Genomic DNA, 6,498 nt, shown 5'->3' with positions numbered 1-6,498 from the left:
GAACAGAATTAAGTTTTGGTGTTTTAAATTTTTTAAAGATAACATTAAAACGTTTCCTAATTATAAATATATGATTGTTATTTTTTTCAAAAACTAAATTATATTATTATAGAAATTGCGATGAAAATATTGTTGAGGTAAATTTGTAACTTTATAAATGTCTCGCAAAATGTATATGAGAACATAAGTGGATACCAGTTTCATCGTTCGTGATTTCAACTTTCTATCTAAACATATGGATGGCTAGAGAGAACATATGTAAGTCATGGTGACTTTTCTAGAAGAATGAGGCTTCGTGATGGCCGCTTGCTTTGGTAAACAGAAAAGCTGGTTGAAAATAGACAGCAACTATAATTAATGACGCAATAAAATTTTCATTATTATTGATGGATTTTTACAAAATTGTTTCTTTTATCGAACTATTCATATTTTCATTAGGGAAAAAATATTTTTGTAATAATTGATAAATCTATGGTGTTTTATTGATAATCAACGTGTAAAATATATATTATAGGTGACAAAAGCAAACTGAATTTATCCCAACACAACCGAATTTTTTCGCTTATTTTTTATTCTTCTATTTATAATAATGTTGTTTGCTTTTTATATACTTTATTTTAATTGAATAAAAAGAATCGTAAAAAATATAAAAGTTCAATCATTTTTATTTTAAAAAAAATAAAAAAGACAAAAGAAAACATCACATTCCTCTATAATTGTTTAAGAAATTGAATTTGTTGACTTGATAATACAGCGGATTAAAGTTGGTCAAACATATAAGGCCATAAGATGTAATACTCACTCACCGTACTATTACATTGTCACGTCATTGCCACATCATTTTTTCTTTCATCTTACATCTTACCACTCACATAACACACACATACACAAACTCTAACGCTCAAAAAGAAAGAAAAATGGTGCGGTAAGGTCATCACACGCGGTAAGGTTTAGGTTGCGGTAAACGGGGGTTGGTCCTATGTTCACCGCACACTACAACGTGAAAACAACAATTGTAGTGTGCGGTAGTGGGTGCACCGACCGGTCTAAAAACTGTAAACTTATTTTAGTAGACATCTTGAGTCACATACGACATGTCTAACTATGTATAAAACACTTCAAAACCATTTATCTCATCACAACATCCATACAAGTGCCCTAAATACACACAACAAAAACTTCAAGAGACCAAAGATATGGAAATTTTTACAAGAAGTCTTGCCAGAAGCATTTCAAAAAGTGTTTCAAGCTTTGTTGATGCAAATAGAATGTGGAGGAGAACAACACACATTGTTTAATGGTGGGAGGAGCATGAGGACTGTCGATCTTGGAGAGGACAACCATGCCAGGTTTTCTAAGATCAAGAAATCGTTTAACTGCATTAATGACTCTAAGAAAAGTGGGATAGATGCTTCAAAGTCTCATCGATCATCCAAGATTTCTAGTTCCAACAATGAGTTACAAAACAAATGGCTTGTTGAAATTTACAAGAATATGTCGTCAGTTCATGAACCAAATTGATAAGTTTAGAAGTTAGTCTATAACATTTCATGTTTTCTTTTTCAATCAATTTAACTAAATTGTTTGCGTTAGCCCATCTTCTGCACATGCCTAGCCCACAATATTATTTTATTTCTTATTGTAGTTTAGGGATCTCTATAATATAGTTGTACCCATGTAATATATATATATATATATATATATATATATATATATATATATATATATATATATCCATTTTAATGTCAAGACCCAATATGTGTGATATTTTCCCATTATCACATGGTATCTGATTTAATCTCCCTTACGTATTCTTCTTAAAAAATCTCTAACCCTAGGAGTTGCGCCTCTCATCACCATGGTTGAATATAACATCTCTCTCCCCTATGCTACCCTCATTCATATTATCACTATCAAACTTACCTTTGCAAACTACTTGCTATAGCAAAATCAAGTGGAAACTTTTCGTAGTTCTCAAGATTTGTTTGGTTATCTTGATGGTACTTTGCCCATGTGGCCATCTTCCTCTTCTGATGTAGCTATTCAAAAGTACATAAGGATTGGCTTTCTCAAGATCGTCACTTGTACAACCTTCTTCACTCTTCATTAGATGAAGAATCTATGGCTGAAACTTTAGGGTGCAAGAGTGCTGCTAAAGTATGGACAACTTTAAAAAAGCCCTATTCTTTACGCTCCAAAAATTATGAAATTCAACTTAATGATGAGTTACAATATCTACACAGAGGTACTTAGTTTGTTACTATTTATAGCATTAATTTTGATTATATTGTAAACAACTTGTTGGGATAGGTGTCTCAGCCCATAATTATAATTGGTATGTACTTGATCCGTGAGTAGCATGATCCATTTGGGATGCATTCACCAGAACAATCTAATAGGATGTATATTTGAGAAAGCGGTTAATTGTGGTTTATTAATATAGCATAAGTATTATATATTAATTTAGAAATCATATTATTTAATTAGTATTGATCAAGAATTAATTTAGTGATCAAAAGTGACTAAATAAATCACCGGAGACTGATTATGTAAATTAGTTACACATATTGTTTGGGCTATTGATCCATGATGGGCTAAGTTTATGTGAGAGGTCCATGAAGAATTAGTCCATATGAGTTATGGATCATAAGCCTAAGTGTAAGAATTAGGGTTACATATTACTCTTGGAATTCAAACACTATATATGTAACCCCATAGACCCCAAAATCAAATGCACAAGTAATATAGCAAGAGTATAGACGATTTGAGGGTGTTCCTAACCTCTCCCTCAAGTCCTCCAATTGTTGGTGGTGTTTTGTGAAGCATTTGAGGCATCATACTTGATGTGCAAAGCTCTTAAAGGCCAAATTCTACATGCTACAACTAAGAGTTATTTTTCTAACTTAGATCCAAAGCATTAGGGTTGTATGTGCAACATAGGAGTGTTATAGTGCATAAAACCCAACAGTGATATCAGAGCCATGGGCGTTTTCTATTATATAGATGCATTGGTTAATTGTTCAAAGCTTAACAAAATGGAATTCTACCTTCTACCAACATGAACTCGATGGGTTCATGATAAACTTGACGAGTCCATTACCTGGCTCGACGAGTTTGACAGTCTGTTGGCAGATTTTCAGGTTTTATTTTGCTAGAATTGGATTAGGATCATTACCACAAACTGTTTTGTAAATTAAAAGATAATTCTCAAAATTTTAAGATGATTATTAGTTTTTATGATAAAGCTAATTATTTGTAAATTTTTGATTTGAAATTATCTTGCTACAATAGTTGCATTAGGTCAAATTGGTAAAAGATAAAACAAAAATGATTATTTTATTGGTTTAAAATTGATCTAAATGTTTTGAAGATTTATAAAACTTGTCTTCAAGTTTTGGAACTCAAAAGTGTTTTTTTTAAAAGGTGTTACAAAACTTGCCATAAAGTTTTGGAGTCGAAAGGTTTGAATAGTTACAAAACTTGCCCTCAAGTTTTGGAATTTGAAAAGTCTCTTTTATAAAACATTGAATTCGAAAAAATCTAGAAATTTGAAAAGATTTCAAAATGTGCAACTCTTGGTTTCATAACTTAAAAAAATTAATTAAATAGTTTTAATTTTAAATTTTTATATTTTGAACCTTGATGTTTTGAATATTTCAAATTACACCTTATAGACTTTATTAACTTAATTAAATTGTTTAATTAAAAGATAGTTAAGAAATCCATAATGATATGGTTTAAGTTTAATTAAATTAAAAGTCTAATTTATTAATAGTTTAAACCATCTAGTATTTTAAATGTTAAAATACACCCTTATATTATATAAAATTGAAAGTTTAATATATTATATATGTATAAGTAAAAGGTCAGTATTACTGTTAGTAGGCCTCATTCACGAAGCTGGTATATAAGGGGTGTTTAAGGAAGCGGCCTATAAAATGATCGTCATTAGGTATCCACCCTTACCTACTGCACCCTTGACCAGTGGAGGGTCGTTAGCCAAATGGGTAGGATAGGACACAAACTTCCATTAATAGTATGATGAAATACCAAGTAATTAAATGCTTTATAAATTCCCCATCATAGTTACTTAGGAAAAATGTGAATTTGATGCTAATCCATGAAATTGCACATTGCACTTTATTGGTCAACTAGTGGAGTGTGTGTGGTTAACCGGCACACTAATATGGACTAATGAAGGATGGAAATGGTTTTCTCGTAAATTATCATTGATCAATGGAGCGTGTGCGGTTAACCGGTACATTGATCAAGTGATAAATGACATCGAGAGTACCAAGCTAATTTGCATGGTTATTCACACCTTGTTTGTGATCCTCGATATCCCAGTCACAAACTTGAAGGGCATAATCGAGATTAAACATGCCATTGAAAAGTTCAATGAATCTCAAAAGATCTAGGAGTTTCATTTAAAACTTAATTCGTTTAAAAATTCGTTTTCGTGGTGGAATTGGTAAATAATCATTTACCTACTGACAAATAGTTTGCAATTGGATTACGACATCCCTCTTCCAAATTGTAAATTATTGTGTCGGTTCCTAGCCTTAATATTTCATTTGGGTGTTGTATTAAGGACTTAAATTAACTAAACTTGAATTTCTCATTTGTAGATGTCTAGTTTTGACAACCATGGTCTTCCCAAATCCTTTGGAAAAATCTTTCCTCATGATGTTGATGTTCCAAGAAATCATACTTCACTTCCTCCACCTCCTCCAATAATTCTCCCTGAACCACATGTCCATCGACTTGGAAAGTTCAAGGTCACTCAAACCCTATTGGCAAGCAAACACCAAGATGGAAGGTATGTGTGTGCACATGTATGGGAGATGAAGTCACACATTAATAGGCCCAGAATGTTAGGAGTCGTTATATCGAGGAAGTTGGTTATTGACTTGGTTCTTCAATCACTTTCTGAGTCATATAGGGAGTTCATTAAAGATTAGTATATGACAGACCACAACATGCCCCTTATTGATTTTACCTATTTGCTAATTGCTGCTGAATCAGAAAAGATTTGGCACACTAGTAAAGAAAATTTGATTGGAATATCTACTTCCGAAACTTCCATGGACATTAACAATGACAACATTGAAAGTCCAAAAAAGTCTTCTCTTCCCAATGGAATGGGATCAACCATGGTCGAACCGTATGACCAAATAGTAAAGAAAAAGCCTAAGTCTGAGATTGTCCTGTGTGCCATTCTGATAGATTCTGTTTGTTTCTATTGCCAATAGAAGGGGCATTGGATGTGAAGCTGTCGTATCCACCTAAAGGATCACAATGATGGTAAAGTCTATGTGTTTGACTTTGCTTTAGGTAAGTCCACTGTCTAACTCTATTAAGTTTCTACTTGTAGATTGTTAATACATGATGTGATAAGATCACATTTTGATGTTTTGTAGGACCGATGAAAGGAATCTTAAAGGAAAAGCATGTTGAGTCTGATCGCAAAGGGATGGATTTCGATTGCATGGTTCGATGATCGGATTTTTGAGCTGCTAGTTGGGAGTTATGATACATTGCTTAGGAATATTTAGAAACACAATTTTCATATGTACTTGCATTGTAAGGAAAAAATTTCCGCATTTTATAAATAAAGAATTTTTTTATTTTATCTTATTTTATATTTCCCTCCAATGACATTTGTAAAAATTGATGGTTGTATTTTTTTAGCAATATGGATTTGATTCTTTCGTTTGTAGTAGTGTCTAAATTTACCAAATAAGAAAAGATTCTCATCACCCAAGTTTTCAGTTGGACAGAAATTTGGGATCGTGTAACTAGTATTGTTTGATGAATGATAGTTTTTTTTTCATTTTTGGGAAAGTAAGACTAATTCCTTGTTCACACATAGATGTAAGTCAAGCGAAGAACTAGGGGATCTAGTACACATTGTCGTGCACTAATCAGGTCCATCACAAAGAACAATAAGACTATTCGTCATAATTTACTAAGAGTTTTGTGAATATAATTATGCTTACAAGACTAAGTGTAGTTATGAATCATTGAAAATATTTCAATGTATAGCAGAACGCATAAGAAGAATCAATTAATCAGAAAGATAAAAGTTTCTCCAATATGAAAGGAAAGCAGAGTACTTTAGTATTGTGTTTTATGATCATCTTAATGATCCTGAAAACCATATCACAATTGATCAACTAAGGACACATTGGTTCATTTGTGTGACCAAGAAGAGGAATCGCAAATTGTTGAAATGGTTAAATCAAGAAAATAAATAATACTTCATTCCAAAATCAATTCCTAGAGTCATACTCCAAGATTGTACATTGGATTACATATTTTAAGTAGGTTTAGAACACATCATGAAATGTGGAGCAAGAAATGGATCTTGCTCATGCACATTTGAAATTGGTAGATGTGATGTTTTGGATAAAACAAAGACCAAGTCCAATTATATGAAGTGTTATTCTTGATAAGAATCTACACTTTTGGATATTTGTTTTTCAAGGAATATTTATT

This window comes from Lactuca saligna, chromosome 3, assembly GCF_052625555.1.
Source record: "Lactuca saligna cultivar CGN05327 chromosome 3, ASM5262555v1, whole genome shotgun sequence".
Taxonomy (NCBI): Eukaryota; Viridiplantae; Streptophyta; class Magnoliopsida; order Asterales; family Asteraceae; genus Lactuca; species Lactuca saligna.
Note: the sequence above shows the minus strand (reverse complement) of the source record.